Source organism: Paramisgurnus dabryanus, chromosome 3, assembly GCF_030506205.2.
Source record: "Paramisgurnus dabryanus chromosome 3, PD_genome_1.1, whole genome shotgun sequence".
NCBI classification, from domain to species: domain Eukaryota; kingdom Metazoa; phylum Chordata; class Actinopteri; order Cypriniformes; family Cobitidae; genus Paramisgurnus; species Paramisgurnus dabryanus.
The window spans coordinates 16,792,728-16,812,422 of NC_133339.1; the positions used below are offsets into that span (position 1 = coordinate 16,792,728).

Consider the following 19,695-nt stretch of genomic DNA (forward strand, 5'->3'; position numbering starts at 1 on the left):
TCAATCTCCAAGCCTAGTAGGATCACCTCTCACAGTGCAACTTTAATTGATAACATCTTTACCAACAACCTCCTAAACAATACTGTTAATGGTCTATTGATCTGTGATATCACCGACCACTTGCCAGTCTTTACAATATATGACTGTAATGTTTGTAAACGTAAAATAACCAGCAAGTTGAATTATAAACGAGTACAAACTGAGGAAGCTATTCATGGGTTTAATGAAGAATTAAGCTCACAAGATTGGAACACTATCTATGGAGAGATGCAGACTGATGTGGCTTACAACAAATTTATAGAAATATTTACTGCCTTGTACAACAAGCACTGCCCCATCAGAGTACTTAGTAAACCAAAAAAACATATAAAATGCCCTTGGATTTCTAAAGACCTGCAGAATGCATGCAAGAAGAAAAATAACCTTTACAAATTGTTTGTTACGTTGAAAACCAAAGAAGCTGAGGATAGATATAAGCAGTACAAAAAATAAATTGACAGCAATAATGAGAATGGCAAAAAAACAATATTATGAAAAACTATTACTTGCCAATAAATTTAGTATAAAAAAAAACCTGGGCTCTATTAAATAGTATCATTAGGCAAGGATCAAATAAAATGGATTGCTCAGAATATTTTTTTGACTCCAATGGAGAAAACCTTGAAATGAATAAATTAGTAAATGATTTCAATAATTTTTTTGTAAACATTGGCCCTGATTTAGCAGCCCATATTCCAAACCAAGAACTTGAGCTGATTTCTGAAATAAACGACCATACTATTTTCCTCTCTTCTGTCAGTGAGTGTGAAATAATGAATATTGTTCAAAAATCAAAAAACAAGTTATCTACAGACTGTCACTCAATCAGTATGGTGTCAGGAACCACAAAAGTCAGGAATCCCAATGCAGAGGTTTTTAATGAGAAAACTCAATGTCAGGTATGTATAGGAGATAACACTCTATGTCTTCATGAAAATGTAAATGTGAAAGGCAAAACACTCTGTGACGTCAGGAACAGGCAGGCACTCGCGGTGGGAAACCCAGCAGGGCTGTAGGACATCCACCCTCCGTCCACACTCGAAACAACCCGTCACAGGGCAGAGAGAGTTCCAGGCGGGGCACAGCAGGAGAGAGAGAGAGAGGCGGACTGAGTCTTCAGCAGAGAGAAGTGCTGGACAGCGCACAGCTGGCGTCCGAGTCTTAAGCAGGATTATGCGCAGAGCGCACTGCAGCTGGACAGCGCTAGATGTAGTCGGCGCTCAGAGAATCCGCAGACAGAGTGTAAGTGGAGGCTTGGCGGGGAACACACCACTCGGGAGAGACTGACAGTGGGGCGAGGAAACTGAAGGGATAAGGCAGCAGAGAGCACGGTAAATAATCCAAACAAAACTACACACAGTTACTCGACACGACAGGACTAGAACTAGCCAGGCTAGCGGGCACGAACATACAAAGACGAACTTGCAAGGAACAGAGGAAACGAGGGGAATTTAAATCAAACCGGATGGGCAATAAATATGGATCAGGTGTGGGACGCCGGTGAGAAGAGTCAGAGATAATGAGGTCACCAGGTGGAAGGCGCGCACGTGTGGAGCTGTCAAAACATAAACACAACACAACACATGGTGAAACAAAGACAAAGCGGCCAATGAGACCGAATTCATGACAGGACTCCCCCCCCACGACCGCCACTGGGCGGTCCATGAGGAGGCTCACCCCGTCGCCGGCGGAGATCCTCTATCAGCCCAGGGTCCAGGATGTCCCGGGCCGGTACCCAACACCTCTCCTCCGGACCATATCCTTCCCAGTCAACGAGATATTGAAATCCCCTACCCCGGCGACGCATATCCAGTAACGACTTAACCGAATACACAGGGGCACCATCTATAAGCTGAGGGGTGGGAGGGGTGGGGGCAGAGGGAACAGGGTTAATGTGGGAAAAATACACAGGCTTCAGTTTAGACACATGAAAAACTGGATGAACCCGACCGAGAGCTGGAGGCAATCTGAGCCTGACCGTCACGGGATTAATGACCTTAACAATGCTGTATGGCCCAAGGAATCGTGGAGCCAACTTGCGAGAAGGCTCACGGAGAGGTAAATCCTTGGACGAAAGCCATACCTTCTGCCCACAGATAAAACGGGGCGCAGTTCTACGGTGACGGTCGGCCGCGGCTTTGGTTCGTCTGGAAATCTGACGTAATGTAAATCTAGCTTTCCTCCAGGTGCGTTTGCAACGACGGACAAAAGCCAGCGCAGACGGAACCACCGCATCGGGTTCCTGTGATGGGAATAAAGGGGGCTGAAACCCCATGGACGCCTCAAAAGGGGACATGTTAAGGGAAGAAACAGGGAGAGAATTATGGGCGTATTCAACCCAGGGTAACTGTTGGCACCAGGAGCTCGGATATTGTGATGTCAGACAGCGGAGAGCTCTACCTAAATCTTGGTTAGCCCGTTCACATTGCCCGTTGGTCTGAGGATGATACCCTGAAGACAAGCTAGCTGTGGAGCCTATTTGTCTACAAAATTCTTGCCAGAAACGAGAAATAAACTGAGGACCCCTATCTGAAACAACGTCTGTGGGCAGACCATGTAAGCGAAAGACGTGTTCGATCATAAACTGGGCGGTTTCCTTGGCAGTGGGCAATTTGGGCAAAGGGACAAAGTGAGCCGCCTTGGAGAAGCGGTCGACAATGGTCAAAACTACCGTGTTTCCCTTAGAACTAGGCAAATTGGTTACAAAATCGATGGCGATATGTGACCAAGGACGAGAGGGAATGGGTAATGGTTTAAGCAGACCAATAGGGGCTTGATGAGAGGCCTTATTACGGGCACAAACCTGACAGGCTAACACAAACTGTCTGACATCGGGACCCATAGAGGGCCACCAAAAACGCTGACGAACGGTAGCCAACGTTCTCCGAACTCCCGGATGGCAAACAAACTTGGACTCGTGACCCCACCGGATGACCTCGGAGCGAAGCGCATTCGGAACCCACAATCGACCCGCTGGACACCCTTCTGGCACTTCCCCCTCCCGGCCGGCCCGTCTCACTCGCTGTTCTATTCCCCAGCGCAAGGCACCCACCACCCGCCCCTCCGGGAGGATGGTTTCGTCCCCAGCGGAACCGGGGCTTTCGAACAAACGAGAGAGAGCATCGGGCTTAGTATTCTTGGAACCGGGCCGGTACGAGAGGGTGAAGTTAAATCTGTCAAAGAAGAGCGCCCAACGAGCCTGCCGAGAAGATAACCTCCTGGCTGAACGGATGTATTCGAGGTTCTTATGATCCGTCCAGACCAGGAAGGGCTCCGAGGTCCCCTCTAACCAGTGACGCCACTCACCCAAAGCCAGTTTGACCGCCAGCAGCTCCCAATTGCCTATGTCATAATTTCGCTCTGCTGGGTTTAACCGATGGGAGAAAAAGGCACAGGGATGCACCTTGCCATCCTTAGCAGACCGCTGAGACAAAACGGCGCCTACCCCGACATCCGAAGCATCCACCTCCACAATAAATTGAGCAGCCGGATCTGGAATAGAGAGAACAGGAGCAGAGATAAACCGGGACTTTAAAATATCAAAGGCCTCCTGAGCACTGGAATTCCAGACAAACCTCTCCTTAGTGGAAGTGAGAGCAGTAAGAGGTTGAGCAATCTGACCATAATTTCTGATAAATCGCCGGTAAAAATTGGCGAAACCCAGAAATCTTAATAAATCCTTACGGGAGTCGGGGACTGGCCATTCGGCCACCGCTTTGATCTTGGCAGGGTCGGGACGGATCTCACCGGGGGCAACAACAAAACCCAGGAACGAAACTGACTTACGATGGAATTCGCACTTCTCCGCCTTGACATACAACTTATTTTCTAACAGCCGGCGTAAGACTCGGCGAACATGCTGAGTGTGTTCCTGCATAGAGGGAGAAAAGATGAGAATATCATCTATATACACAAAGACAAACTTGTTAACCATGTCTCTCAGCACATCATTGACCAGAGTCTGGAAGACAGAGGGGGCGTTACAAAGGCCGAACGGCAGAACGCAGTACTCAAAGTGTCCGGTAGGGGTGTTAAAGGCTGTCTTCCATTCATCTCCCTCTCTTATTCGCACCAGATGATAGGCGTTGCGTAAATCTAGCTTAGTAAAGAAACGCGCCCCCTGCAGGAGCTCAAACGCAGTAGACATTAAGGGAAGGGGGTACCTATTCTTAACCGTAATGTCATTTAAGCCCCTATAATCAATACAAGGGCGCAGGGAGCCGTCCTTCTTGCCAACAAAGAAAAACCCCGCCCCTGCGGGCGAGGTGGAGGGACGAATGAGACCGGCACGCAGGGCATCATTAATATACTGGTCCATAGCCTCTCTCTCAGGACCCGATAACGAATAAAGTCTACCCTTAGGCGGAGAAGTGCCGGGGAGGAGATCAATAGCGCAATCATATGGCCGGTGAGGAGGCAGGGAGGTGGCCCGGGCTTTACTAAACACCTGAGCGATATCCGCATACTCCGCCGGGACTCCGGTCAAATCGACCGCCGGAACCTGAGGAAGAGAAAGAACAGAACCAGAAACAGCAGAACCAAGACATGACACATGACAAGACTGGGACCAAGACAAGATAATACTATGCTGCCAATCAACGTGAGGATTGTGTTGCGCTAACCATCCATGCCCTAAAATAATAGGGGATAGAGACGCATGAAGGACGTGCAACACAATCTCCTCACGATGATTACCAGACACAGAGAGACTCACAGGAGAAGTGCAATGTGTAATCCGCGCCATCTGCTGCCCCTTGAGGGACCAGACATCCAAGGGGGACTGGAGAGGAACAACCGGAACACCCCAAGCGCGCGCCAGCGCTTCATCAATGAAGTTGCCCTCCGCACCAGAATCGAGAAGGGCAGTGGACGGATGATCACGTCCAGCGAAGGACAAAATGACGGGGAGTTGGGTACTGGAAACAGGGGAGAGTTTTGAAGAAGTGCCCACCAGGACTCCCGTACTCACTGATGGGCAGCAGCTTTTAACGGGCAGACCCTTGCAAAATGCCCGGGCTTCCCGCAATACAAACACAGGGCCTTCTGTATGCGCCTCTCTCTCTCTCTCTGTGACAGGCGCAAACGACCCAGCTGCATGGGTTCAGGCTCGGCTGATGGTAAAGGTGAAGAAGGGGAAGTGGTGGTCTCCTCAGAAAACACTCGCTGACGGATGGAGCGTCGCTGATTACGAAGCAGTCTCCGAGCCTCGATCCGGAGAGCGAGATCAATAATGGCATCAAGTGACGGAGGAAGGTCATGAAGAGCGATCTCGTCCTGCAGATCGTCGGACAACCCCTCTACAAACTGGGCTCGGAGAGCCGCTTCATTCCAGTGGCAGGCAGCCGCCAAAGTCTTAAACTCAATAGCATAATCAGTAACTGTGAGTCTGCCCTGAACAAGATGAGCCAAGCGAGCTGCAGCGGCGTCCCCGCGCACCGATCGGTCGAAGAGTTTCTCCATCTCTTCCCTAAACTCATCAAAAGACCGACAGCAAGGGTCGCTGGCATCCCACACGGCCGTAGCCCACTCGCGCGCCTTGCCAACCAGAAGGGTGATTACATACGCAACCCGGGTGCGTTCAGAGGCATAGCGGCGGGGCTGGAGGGCAAAAACCAGAGAGCATTGTGAGAGGAAAGCCCGGCAGGAGGCGGGATCGCCGTTATATGGAGGTGGAGCTGTGACGTGAGGTTCCGTCTGCAACGACTGACTGGGCTGGGTGGCATCATGACTGACCTGGTCAAGCCGAGAGGAAAGGTCATTCAGACGGGTTGATAAACCCTCAACCTCTTGAGAAGTGGTGGTGAGGCGAGCCGAGTGTTGTCCTAACCATGAACCCTGCTGGGCGAGTGCTGACCGGAGAGCATCAACCTCCGCGGGATCCATTTTGGCAAGTTCGTCCTGTCAGGAACCACAAAAGTCAGGAATCCCAATGCAGAGGTTTTTAATGAGAAAACTCAATGTCAGGTATGTATAGGAGATAACACTCTATGTCTTCATGAAAATGTAAATGTGAAAGGCAAAACACTCTGTGACGTCAGGAACAGGCAGGCACTCGCGGTGGGAAACCCAGCAGGGCTGTAGGACATCCACCCTCCGTCCACACTCGAAACAACCCGTCACAGGGCAGAGAGAGTTCCAGGCGGGGCACAGCAGGAGAGAGAGAGAGAGGCGGACTGAGTCTTCAGCAGAGAGAAGTGCTGGACAGCGCACAGCTGGCGTCCGAGTCTTAAGCAGGATTATGCGCAGAGCGCACTGCAGCTGGACAGCGCTAGATGTAGTCGGCGCTCAGAGAATCCGCAGACAGAGTGTAAGTGGAGGCTTGGCGGGGAACACACCACTCGGGAGAGACTGACAGTGGGGCGAGGAAACTGAAGGGATAAGGCAGCAGAGAGCACGGTAAATAATCCAAACAAAACTACACACAGTTACTCGACACGACAGGACTAGAACTAGCCAGGCTAGCGGGCACGAACATACAAAGACGAACTTGCAAGGAACAGAGGAAACGAGGGGAATTTAAATCAAACCGGATGGGCAATAAATATGGATCAGGTGTGGGACGCCGGTGAGAAGAGTCAGAGATAATGAGGTCACCAGGTGGAAGGCGCGCACGTGTGGAGCTGTCAAAACATAAACACAACACAACACATGGTGAAACAAAGACAAAGCGGCCAATGAGACCGAATTCATGACATATGGTACTAATAAAGAAGACAATTAAAAGTATCATAAAGCCTTTAACACATATTTGTAACCTGTCGCTTAAAAACGGCTGTGTGCCAAGAAAAATGAAAATTGCTAAAGTAATACCATTGTTCAAAAATGGAAATAGGAATCACTTCACAAATTATAGACCCATTTCACTCCTTCCTCAATTTTCAAAAATTCTTGAAAAATTTTTTGACAAACGGTTAGACAACTTCATACATAAGCATAAGTTACTTAATGAAGGACAATATGGGTTCAGACCCAATAGATCCACTTCAATGGCAATAATTGATGCCACTGAAGAAATATCGCAGGCATTATCAAATAAAAAACATGCAATAGGAATTTTTATTGATCTCAAAAAAGCATTTGATACCATCAACCATGATATACTACTAAAGAAATTAGAACGATATGGAATACGGGGGGTGGCAGGGAAATGGGTTAAAAGTTATTTGAGCGACAGAGTACAGTATGTTCAAATGGGTGAGTTATCTTCTGAATGTCTTGACATTGCTTGTGGTGTCCCCCAGGGGTCAGTACTGGGCCCCAAGTTATTCAATTTGTATATTAATGATATTTTCAATGTCTCTTATTTGGTTAAATGTGTACTGTTCGCTGATGATACAAACATTTTCTACAGTGATGACAATTTGGAACGACTTATCAGCGTTGTAAATAAAGAATTAAATAAATTTAAAAAATGGATGGAAGGTAACAAATTATCATTGAACTTAGATAAATCTAAAGTGATGTTCTTTGGAAAGATTCAAGCTGATTCACAGAAACTGATTGAGATAAATGGGGTTCAAATTGAAAACGTGCAGGAAATTAAATTTTTAGGTGTAACGATAGACTATAAGTTAAGTTGGAATGCCCACATCAGACATATAACAACCAAAGTCTCAAAAAGCCTTGCTATAATTAGTAGAGTTAAACATATCCTTAATCATAATGCACTTCATACCTTGTACTGTTCTTTAATACAGCCATATCTAACATACTGTGTAGAGGTATGGGGCAATAATTACAAAAAAGTAATACAGCCACTTTTTCTGTTACAGAAAAGGGCTGTACGAATTATACACAAGGCCGCCTACTTTGAGCACACCAATCCTCTCTTTCTCAAGTCAAACTTATTAAAAATGCAGGATCTTGTACGTTTATATAATGCCCTGTTTATGTTTAAAGTGTATCACAAATTACTACCTGTGAACATTCAAAATATGTTTTCTTATAAAGAGCAGTTTTACAGTTTGAGAGGATCTGGGAACTTTGTGGTCCCAATGGTGGGTTCCACCAGGAGGAGTTTTTCTATGTCTGTATGTGGGGTTACTTTGTGGAATAATTTGGGGCTTGAACTAAAGCAATGTCAAAGCATTCACCATTTCAAACGTCTTTATAAACAAAATGTCTGGTCCCATTACGAGGATACCGAGGTTTGATTGTATCAATTACTGGAGTGTTGTTATCTATCATGTGCATCAAACTTGTGGTATTCCTCTGTTTTTGGTAGCTGTTCGTCACCGTTATGTACCCTTGTGGTATTCCATCTACCATTGTTGGTAGTTATTCATTATTTCTATGTACCCTTGTGGTATTCCGTCTACCATTGTTGGTAGTTATTCATTGTTTCTTTTTACCCTTGTGGTATTCCGTCTACCATTGTTGGTAGCTGTCCGTCATTGTTATGTACCCTTGTGTGTATTTTGTCTACCATTGTTGGTATTTGATAAATCAATGTTACTTGCGGTAATTTTTGAATATTATGAACATGTATAGTATGTCTGTATGTATGGTTGTGCACATATACTACTAGAATAATGTTTCTTAATGAGGTATTATTATTACCATTATTTATTTTATGTTTGTTTTTTCTTTCTTTTTCTCTCTTTTTTTCATTGTTATAATTGATGACGGAAGTATTTTGTTCGGTTTGTATAAATTCTTTAATAGGCTGGGGTGGGGTTCAATAAGTTTTACTTCTCCCCACTCCATTTCAAGCATAAGTGCTAGTTATTATTATTATTCAGTATTATTCCACTGTTATACTATTTGCTTGAAAAAAATAAATAAATGAAAAAATGAAAATGAAACTATCAGAATACAATCCATCACGCACACTACGGTCGCAAAATTCTGGCCTATTGATTATCCCTAGACTATCAAAAGTGTCTAAAAGTGGAAGATCCTTTTCCTACTTAGCCCCTAAGCTCTGGAATGATTTACCAACCGATTTCCGAGAATCAGACACAGTCGATCATTTTAAATCTAGACTTAAAACTTTTCTCTTCAACAAAGCATTCGCATAATTTGTCTAGTAAAGGTTCTTAACTCGCAATAGTTATTTTCACGGAACAAAGCACTCACGGTCATAACACAGACAAACCAAATAAATAAATAAAAACCTTTTCTGCATGAACACTTAGAATGAATTGCATTAAATAGTTTGCCACCGTTTGCCACTGAACCTGCATTAACGACGACAGTGGGGCTTCCGGCCTTAGTCAAACGGTTTGGCACATATGGTTGGGTTGCGATTTTGGTGCTTTCGTGTGTCTTGTGAATAGTATGCCATACATACCCGTTTGCCACTGAACCTGCATTAACGACGACAGTGGGGCCTCCAGCCTTAGTCAAACGGGTTGGTATGTATGGTCGGGCTGCGTTTTTCGCGCTTTCGTGTGTCTTGTGAATAGTATGCCATACATACCCGTTTGCCACTGAACCTGCATTAACGACGACAGTGGGGCCTCCAGCCTTAGTCAAACGGGTTGGCACGTATGGTCGGGTTGCGATTTTGGCGCTATCGTAAGTCTTATGAATAGTATGCCATACAGACCCGTTTGCCACTGAACCTGCATTAACGACGACAGTGGGGCTTCCGGCCTTAGTCAAACGGGTTAACACGTATGGTCGGGTTGCGATGTTTTTGGCGTTTTCTCCTGGTCCTGTAAATGGTATACAATATAGACCCGTTTGCCACTGAACCTGCATTAACGACGACAGTGGGGCTTTAGGCCTTAGTCAAACGGGTCGTCAGGTTTCATTTTCTCTTAAAGATCGGAAGGTGACCCTTATTTACCATATATACCCTCGCATTGGGCCCCCAATTTGCTAAATCCTCAACTGTGGATAATATAATTATGCCGCAATAGTTAGTCTGTCTGGAACTAAGCTGAGTTAAACTACATCACTGTGTGACACTTCAATACATATGAACGGCCCCTACTCTAATACGATTTTGTTTTTCTCTCCCTGTCTCGTCCTCGACCCGAGGACAACGAGACAAACAGACCCAGTCCCGGTAGATGTGAAAGTCGGCACACCTCTGATCTACTGGCCGTCCTTCAACGTCATGCCCAGCTGATGCCTGACCAACGATCACCGGCAGAACCCGCTTAATCTCCGCTAAAACTCCTTATCCGTTCTCCCAAGGGTTTTTCCCTCCTAGGACTTATTTTTCCTCGGATAAAAGCCCCGGGGTTTTTTTTTTCTCCTAGGGGGTTTTTCACCCCGGGGAGGCAGCCTTTTTGGGCTTTACCTAGCTTCCTCTTCTTTACGTTGCTTTAGTAATACGTGCACTTATAATATTGAGTCATAGCCGCAGCAAATTTAACTGCTCATGCTATCATGTATTTTGTTGTGCTATCTGTCCTTTTCTGTGCATTTCACTGCCTCTATTTATGTAAAGCTGCTTTGAAACAATTGACTTTTGTGAAAAGCGCTATATAAATAAAATTGAATTGAATTGAATTGAATTCTGGGTTTATATTTTAAACTGCCGCTTCAGTGCAGTATAGCCACAGAGCTATTTAACAGCATGATCTTCCTAGATACTATGCTACTAATAATTCATTAATAACTGCTGTTCCCTTTCAGTCGGTCACTACGACGTCACGTCGTGACCGACGAATTGGGAACTCGCTTAGAGAGACCAATCTGCTTCGAATACTACTAAAACGCCAATGAACTTGGCATTGAGATATTTGCATAATGCTGGCACCGCCCCGCCAGGTGCGTATATAAGCAGCAGGTGCAAATAAGGAAATTAGCTTTTTATCGCTTCGAAAGCCGGCAGTATCTGCTACTGAGAAGCTACTCTACTCTGGTGGGATTCGATTGCTGAAGTTGGTTGGACTAGCAGTACCACAGCGGACGCTTCGCTTAATTCCACGACTCTACACCTGTTTGTTGTTTTGAGTTTAGTGTGTGCGTTGCCTTTCCCTGTGCGCATCATCAACTGAGCATCTGAGTGAATTTCCCTAAAAGAGTGATACGAGAGAGCTTTGTGCCTTGTTAAAGGCAGCCACTCTCTCGTATATCCGGACATCAGCGTCCTTTTCAGGATGGCTTTTCGTCCGTGCGATCTTGGGTGCGGCAAATACATGGGTCCGAAGGACGGTCACGAGCGTTGTCTTTCGTGTTTGGGCATCGAGCACGCAGAGGCAGCGTTCGCTGGGGGTAAGTGTTCTCACTGCGAGAACATGTCCCTTGTGGATTTGCGCAGACGGTTGTCTTTCCTCCGGGAAAAACGCAACCCTCGTCATGCGAGTGCTGAACGCCGCCACGGTGCGGCTGTGAAGCTCTCTAAAGACGACCTGCGCATCACTGTGCTGAGCCGAGCGGGGGATTCGTCCTCAGGCTCTCAGCCTCCTCATCCACAGCCGGTTGATGTGCCGATGGAGACTTCAGCGTCGTGTTCTACGATGTCTCTAGAATCCATCGTGCCGCCCTCCGGGTCCACCGACGCCGCAGCATCCGAGGGTGGGCCTCCTCCCCCTGACGTGGACCCCGACGCCCTTCCTCCCTCTGGTCGGGTTGGGACGCCGGAGTTCGATCCAGAGATGGTGGCCGTGCTCGCTCGAGCGGCGGAGACCGTAGGGTTAGAGTGGGTTCCCCCCCCTCAGCCCGAACCGTCCCGCCTGGATGATTGGTTCTTTGGAGCTGCCCGGGTTTCACAACCCTCTCCACCGGTGCCTTTCTTCCCCGAGGTGCACGAGGAGCTGACTAGAACCTGGAAGTCGCCGTTTTCCATGAGATTACGGCCGTTTCAGCCCTCCCCCCTCACCTCCCTCACCAGCGGAGCCGCTAAGGGTTATACGGGGATCCCTCCCGTGGAGCGTGCTGTCGCGATGCAGCTGTGTCCGGCACACGCTCCCTCTTGGAAGGACCGCCCAACCCTCCCCTCTCGTGCCTGCAGACAGTCCTCCGGTTTAACGGGCGCTGCCCACCAGGCATGTGGAGAGGCGGCCTCAGCCCTGCACGCAATGGCGTTGCTGCAGGTTCACCAAGCCAAAGCCTTGAGGGATCTGCACGAGGGAGGACACGACTCGCCTGTCCTTTCGGAGCTCCGGGCTGCCACTGACCTGGCTCTTCGCGCTACGAAGGTGACAGCGCAGGCGATTGGTCGTGCCATGTCCACGATGGTGGTCCAGGAACGCCACTTATGGCTATGTCTGGCTGACATGTCGGATGCGGAGAAGAACAAGTTCTTGGACGCTCCAGTGTCGCAGGCTGGCCTCTTCGGTGAGTCGGTGGAGTCTTTTGCCCAGCAGTTCTCCGCCGCCCAGAAGCAGACAGAGGCGATCGCTCAGATCATGCCCCGGCGCAAGCGACCTGCATCTCGCCCTCCAGCGCCGGCGGGCCCGTCTGCTCCTCGCCGAGGGCGCCCTGCGGCGGCTGCCTCCACCCCCCCCACTAGAACATCTTCCAGGCCACGGAGGGGGAACAGCCGTCGGCAGACCGCCCCGCCCGCCCCACCCGCTTCCCGTGGTAAACGGAAATCGAAGCGGCCCTGAGACGGGCGACCTGGAATCGGATGGGATCACTCTTCGGGAGACGGTGACGGCACCGCTCCCTCCACCGGTAGAGGGCCGGATGGAGAATCCTTGGTTTCGTTTTGTTTTTGTTCCGCCGGCTTCTCAGCCGGCACCCACAAAACCACAAAAAGAGTGCATTCCTATTCCTTCTCCAGGTCTTCAGAGGATCGAGAGAGATGTGAGCGGGCATTCACATGCTCTTCCTCCCTCTCCTCTATCGCCAGCGGGTGTTCTGAGGAGTTCCAGCTCTCCGCTGAGGAGACGGGACCACCAGCACCCTCTTCGGAGTCTGTGCTCTCCGCTGAGGAGACCAGACGACCGTCACCCTCAGCGGGCTCAGGTCAGTGTCACACACACACATACTGTAGATACTTATGCTGTCCCAGCAGACGTACCGGCAGTACCACCTGTCCCGCTCCGCCGCCCCCCCGCGGGTACCCCGGTAGTGCCGTTAATTCCCCTCGTACGGTCCCTGGGGGCTTGGCTTCAGCTTCCCAGCCCGTCTCGTTGGGTTTTACGCACTGTCCGCCTCGGTTACGAAATACAATTCAACCGGCACACTCCCAAATTCTCGGGCATTCGTTTCACCACGGTGAAAGCGTCCGATGCACATGTACTGCGTGCAGAGGTCGAAGTCCTGCTGGCGAAGGACGCGATCGAGCCGGTCCCTCCAACCGAGATGAGATCGGGCTTCTACAGCCCGTATTTTATAGTACCCAAAAAGGGCGGGGGGTTACGACCGATCTTGGATTTGCGCGTTCTGAACAAATCTCTGCAGAGGAGGTCTTTCAGGATGATAACACCGAAGCAAATATTCAATTCAATTCGCCCCCAAGATTGGTTTGCGGCTATAGACCTGAAAGACGCGTACTTTCATGTGTCCATTCTCCCTCGTCACAGACCGTTTCTCCGGTTTGCATTCGAGGGACGGGCATACCAGTACAAAGTTTTACCGTTCGGGCTATCCCTCTCTCCCCGTGTGTTCACGAAAGTAGTAGAGGCGGCGTTAAAACCCCTCAGAGAGAGCGGCGTTCGCATATTGGCTTACCTCGACGATTGGCTTATAATAGCGCATTCTCGACGGACGCTTTGCGAACACAGAGATTTAACGCTTCGGCATCTCGCCCGTTTGGGTCTTCGGGTCAACTGGGAAAAGAGCAAACTCTGCTCCACGCAGAGGATCTCTTTTCTCGGGATGGAACTGGACTCGATCGATTTATCGGCGCGTTTGACAGAAGAGCGCGTCCAGTCAATTCTGACTTGCCTCGGTTCATTCCGAGGGAAGAATGCGGTCCCGCTGAAACAATTTCAAAAGCTCCTGGGGCATATGGCAGCAGCAGCGGCCGTGACACCGCTCGGGCTGCTCCATATGAGACCGCTTCAGCGTTGGCTTCACGATCGAGTCCCGAGGAGAGCGTGGCGCGCCGGCATCCATCGTGTAACCATTACACCTGCGTGTCGCCTAACATTCCCCCCGTGGTCGGACCCCGCGTTTCTCAGGTCCGGTGTGTCCATGAGACAGATCGCTCGGCATGCTGTTGTACATACAGATGCGTCCGACACGGGCTGGGGTGCCACGTACGACGAGCTTACGGCTTCAGGGGTGTGGACAGCACCCCAGTTGCACTGGCATATCAATTGCCGAGAGTTGTGGGCAGTATATCTGGGACTTGTACGCTTCGCTACGGAGCTGCGAGGGAAGGATGTACTAGTACGCACCGACAACACTGCGACCGTTGCGTATATCAACCGTCAAGGCGGTTTGCGCTCCCGTCACCTGTCGCATCTCGCTCGTCATCTCCTCCTTTGGAGTCAGAAGCATCTGAGGTCCCTTCGTGCCATTCACATTCCGGGCTCGCTCAATACAGCGGCGGACGCGCTTTCTCGAGCTGCGCGCCCCGGCGAATGGCGACTCCACCCCCAGACGGTCCAGCTAATTTGGAAGAAGTTCGGTCGTGCGCAGATAGATCTGTTTGCGTCGCCGGACGATACCCACTGTCGCCTATTTATATTCACTAACCGAGGGCAGCCTCGGCGTGGACGCATTGGCACACAGCTGGCCTCGGGGGATGCGCAAATACGCATTCCCCCCAGTGAGCTTAATCGCACAGACACTGTGCAAAGTCAGGCAGGACGAGGAGAGCCTTTTACTGATCGCCCCATATTGGACGAGCAAGAATTGGTTTCCAGAGTTAATGCTCCTCGCGACAGCCCCTCCCTGGCGGATTCCCCTGAGGAAGGACCTTCTTTCTCAAGGAGGGGGCACATTATGGCACCCGCGCCCCGACCTGTGGGATCTCCATGTGTGGTCGTTGAGCGCGCGCAAGGTTTAGGTGATTTACCGCAAGCGGTATCTAACACAATCAACGTGGCACGAGCTCCGTCTACGAGACGGGCTTACGCGTTTAAATGGAACCTTTTCGTCACCTGGTGCTCTTCGCAACGCGAGGACCCCAGAGAATGCCCTATTAACACCGTGCTTTTATATCTTCAACATAGGTTAGACGGTAGGCTGTCACCCTCCACCATTAAAGTTGATATCGCTGCTATTTCTGCTCATCACTCACTTATTAACGGCAGAACAGTTGGCCAGCATGATTTGGTTGTTAGATTTCTAAGAGGCGCTCGTAGGCTAAACCCCTCGCGCCCTCCTTCTATTCCTCCCTGGGACCTGTCCATGGTGCTGAAAGCCCTTCAGGCCCCCCCGTTCGAGCCTTTGCAGTCTGTGAGTCTGAAGCTTTTATCAATGAAAGCTCTGACCCTGCTAGCATTGGCCTCAGTGAAGAGAGTAGGGGATTTACATGCATTCTCTGTTGACGACTCGTGCCTTCAGTTTGGTCCTGCTGCCTCAAGCGTAACATTGAGGCCCAGACCAGGCTACGTGCCCAAAGTTCCCACCACTCCTTTCAGAGACCAGGTGGTGAGCTTGCAAGCGCTGCCTCCGGAGGACGCAGACCCAACCATGGCTTTGTTGTGCCCCGTACGCGCACTGCGACTCTACGTGGATCGCACGCAAAGCCTCAGGACCTCAGACCAGCTCTTTGTTTGTTATGGTGGCCAGCAGAAAGGGAAAGCTGTCACTAAGCAGAGGATGTCTCATTGGATAGTTGATACTATCGCCCTGGCTTATAATCTTCAGGGTATTCCTTGCCCCTTTAATTTGAGAGCGCACTCCACACGGAGCGTTGCCTCATCTTGGGCTCTAGCTCGTGGTTCCTCGCTAACAGACATCTGTAGAGCTGCTGGTTGGGCGACACCTAATACGTTCATTAGATTTTACAGTGTTCGTATTGAGCCTGTATCCTCTCGTGTTCTTTCCTCACCAGGGGGAGCACGGAGAACAGTCTCACAGGTCGGCTTGCAGCCTCCAACTGATGCTTCATAACTGTGTCAGTATGGAAGGCCTTCAGAACAAAAATGCGTAATGGTTTGAATTGTTCTTCCTCCGCTGCCCTGGCAGCCTTTGTTGCGGAGCATTGGCTGTCAGCCTTTCACTAGCTGTATCCTCGCGAACCTACGTGTCTGGCTCGGGCTCCACATTGTGTCCCACCGGGTTCCTTTGTGAGTATTTTTCCGTGGGGTTAATCCTACCAGCCCACGTTTCCCTTAGCAGAGCACTGCTTTGCTTACACAGCCACGGCTGTCTTTATTTCTCAACTACGGTTGACTTTCGCCCACCATTAACCCTTAAGACGGGTGGTGGCTTCCGCAGCGTTCCTATCCCGCTCAGGTAGGGCGCTTCCCAGTCGCTGGCACTTCTGTGGGGTTAAAGGAACATCTAGTGCCCGGCCTTCTGCCTTAAAACCTACCTCCTCCTCCTTAAGTGGAACCGGAGGGCTTTTACGCAGTCACTGGAAGAGGTCAGCCCCTAGTGGCGTTTTGATAGGGATTCCCAATTCGTCGGTCACGACGTGACGTCGTAGTGACCGACTGAAAGGGAACGTCTCGGTTACGGATGTAACCCTCGTTCCCTGAAGGAGGGAACGGAGACGTCAGGTCCCGTCGCCACAGGTGCTGCCACCTGCTGTTACGGCCGGTCACACTTTCCGGCTTTCTCAGCGAAAAAGAAGCTAATTTCCTTATTTGCACCTGCTGCTTATATACGCACCTGGCGGGGCGGCGCCAGCATTATGCAAATATCTCAATGCCAAGTTCATTGGCGTTTTAGTAGTATTCGAAGCAGATTGGTCTCTCTAAGCGAGTTCCCAATTCGTCGGTCACGACGTGACGTCTCCGTTCCCTCCTTCAGGGAACGAGGGTTACATCCGTAACCGAGACGTTTTCTTGTGCAAAATTAAATATTTATAGTTAAATGTTTATATACATATATTTAAAAAATATATAATTTGGGCGCACGTACGCCCCAAGGGGTCGGCGGCGCCCTTAGCATTTGCCTATTCCGCCTATGCCCAGGGCCGGCCCTGGTTAATGCGTTGAAAATATGACACTGCTGTTGCTCATAGAATTGGTTAATAGAAAAAATGGGCTTGGTAAAAGTCCTGGTTGAGCCACAGAAAGTTCAGGCTCAGGATTTTTCTCACTTTAAGCCCTGTGAAACTATAATAATAATAATAATAAAGGCATATAATTTTTTGTCCTAAAAAATCCATTTAAAAATCGAGAATTGAATCGAATCGTGACATCAGAATCGAAAATGTAACCGAATCGAGGATTTGGAGAATCGTGACACCCCTAATGTGCAGCATGAGATTTATCACATATATTGTCATCAGTACAGCCTACATGAAACACGACTGCCCTCTACAGGTTTTGTATTTCCTGCGCCAGACACTTAAAGACCCCTTCTGCAGATAAATACACACTGTATATAGACACACAATATAAAATTGTCATCATATCTTAATAATTATTAAATCATCTTGTTCATCATATGATGTATCACTAATACAATTTAGACACATTTTACTGCACAATATGTTTATTTTTAATGGAAACAAAACAGATTAATTGTAGACATATGAAGACATCTTGTTTTTATCAAAAATATTTATAATTTGTGATGTTTGTAGTGACACCAAGTGAAACAAATCTACTTTTACACAAAAGACACCATTTCATGAAATCTAACAACCAAACTATGAAATAAATCATGTTTAAAAAAGCATTTGGTTTGCTGAGGAGTTTGGTCTCAAGACTCCGCACTAAACTGAATACAATAAAATGAGTTGAGTTAGAATAAAAGAGGAGAAACACTGACTTAAGCCTTTTTCACACAGACATTAAGGAAAATACACAGGAAATGCATGTGGGATTTGTCAGGAATCGTTTGATTTTTAGCTCATTCACACTGACAGTGATTTGCCGGAATCTGTGTGTGCGTTCACAGAAAGACACGTGATGTAAAGTCCTGCACTTGGTAGTTTGATGACAGAATTTTCATTTTAGGGTGAACTATGGGGGGTTTTCACACCTGCCTTGTTTAGTCCGATTGAATCGTACCAGAGTTCGATTGCTCAGTTGGTGCAGTTCGTTTGGGCAGGTGAGAATGCAGCAATCGAACTCTGGTGCGCACCAAAAGCGGACCAAACAAGCGGACGGAGACCAGCTTGCAGGGGTGGTCTCGGTACGCTTTCAAACGAACTCTAGAGCGGTTCGTTTGTGGTGAGAACACAATCCGAGATCGAACCGACCTAACTGCAAAAGTACTGCGCATTTTGGACTAAACCAGCTGCCGTAGTCAACTGCGCAGTGCATTATCGGATGAGGAAGTGTTTGTTGACCGTTTCTATTAGCAATATTAGCACATTGACAAATCGCAGAAATTTTTTGTCTTCGCCGTTTGTAGTGCATTAAACCGTTGTTTTCAAGCCGCATCCGCGATTCAATCTGAAAATGAACAGTTTGTCTAGAGTGCTGTATACAAACTATGTATAACAACCACGGAGACATAATTACAGCGCGCAGCCGTCTGTCCATGGTGTCTGCTGTATTATCCTTTTTTTGTTTACTTCCGGGGGTTCCGTTGGAATTTACCACACGTTGATTCTGACCAATTGTGAAGCCGTTTAGGAAATACGTTCAAATACATGTGGCCAATGAGTGATGTTGATCTTATCACATGACAGAATTTTGGTTCGTTTCAATTGGTGCGGATCAGAGCAATCAGTGTGGTGTGAAATGGAACCAAATCTGCTAAAAAAGTTACAATGTATAATTTTTTGCTTTTGGTCTGGACCAAATGAACTGAATTACAGATGTGAAAACGCCCTATCCCTTCAATTCTCTCTCCAGAAACCACTCGCATGCACTTTTGTTTATGATAAGACTATAAAGAAGCATGTGGCATGCCATTCTAGTGTGCTGGTGAATGATCTCAGCTTTGGATATTTGACAAGCTCCCTTCAGTCCAGTTTGCAGACATTTCTCATCGTGATTGTTAATGTGCATGTAAACCTCTAGTTTTAAAGAGCTGAACCATAACTTCATGTTGCCATGACACACGCGTCCTGACTACGACACGCCCCTTACCGCATTGTTTCTGCAACTTGTTCACACTGAGGGCTTTATGGGTATCTTACGGCATGTTACTAGGTCCTCTTTCCGGGAACAATCCCTGAACATTTATGTTCACACAGAAGCTTGTCTTCAAATTTATGGGTATTTTCTGGGACCAAATGTCTGTGTGAATGAGGTTTAAATGTCACAGGAGAAAAGCAGATGGCTGTTTATATAAACTTTCGAGTATTAAATCTTTCCACATCAGTGTTTTTATAAATGTTGACAGCCAACACCAGCATTTTTTTATGATTTTCACTAAAGTTTAATGCCTTTCAGAAAATGTTCTTCTTTAAATATATAAACATACAATATATCAAATGAAAAAAACAGACCCTCTGCTTTCAAAAAAACGTTTCATCCTACCTTCATTTGTTCTCCTTTTATCATCTCTCAAATATGGGTATGTTTCTTAAAAAACACCACATTTCGAGCAAAAAGCTGAGATGATTGCATTTTTGTGAAGGACTTTTGATAGAGATCAGATTCAGAACGTTCTTTAAAACATATACGGACATACAGATGCTTGCCCTTGGGTGATACTTCCGGTTTATGGTTAGAAATAGTAGATTTTCAACATTTTAAAACTTTAATGTTTTTCTGGACTCAA

The 19,695-nt window shown here is 48.0% G+C and overlaps 1 long non-coding RNA gene across 1 annotated transcript in view; it reads right to left on the minus strand.

The window, feature by feature from the left end:
* Positions 1–17,503: 17,503 nt before the first annotated feature.
* LOC135769105 (uncharacterized) overlaps positions 17,504–19,695 on the minus strand; it is a 3,263-nt gene continuing 1,071 nt past the window's right edge. Inside the window, exon 3 of the long non-coding RNA XR_010542371.1 lies at positions 17,504–19,695. This exon is cut by the window's right edge and continues 372 nt beyond it. This is a non-coding gene — a long non-coding RNA (uncharacterized lncRNA).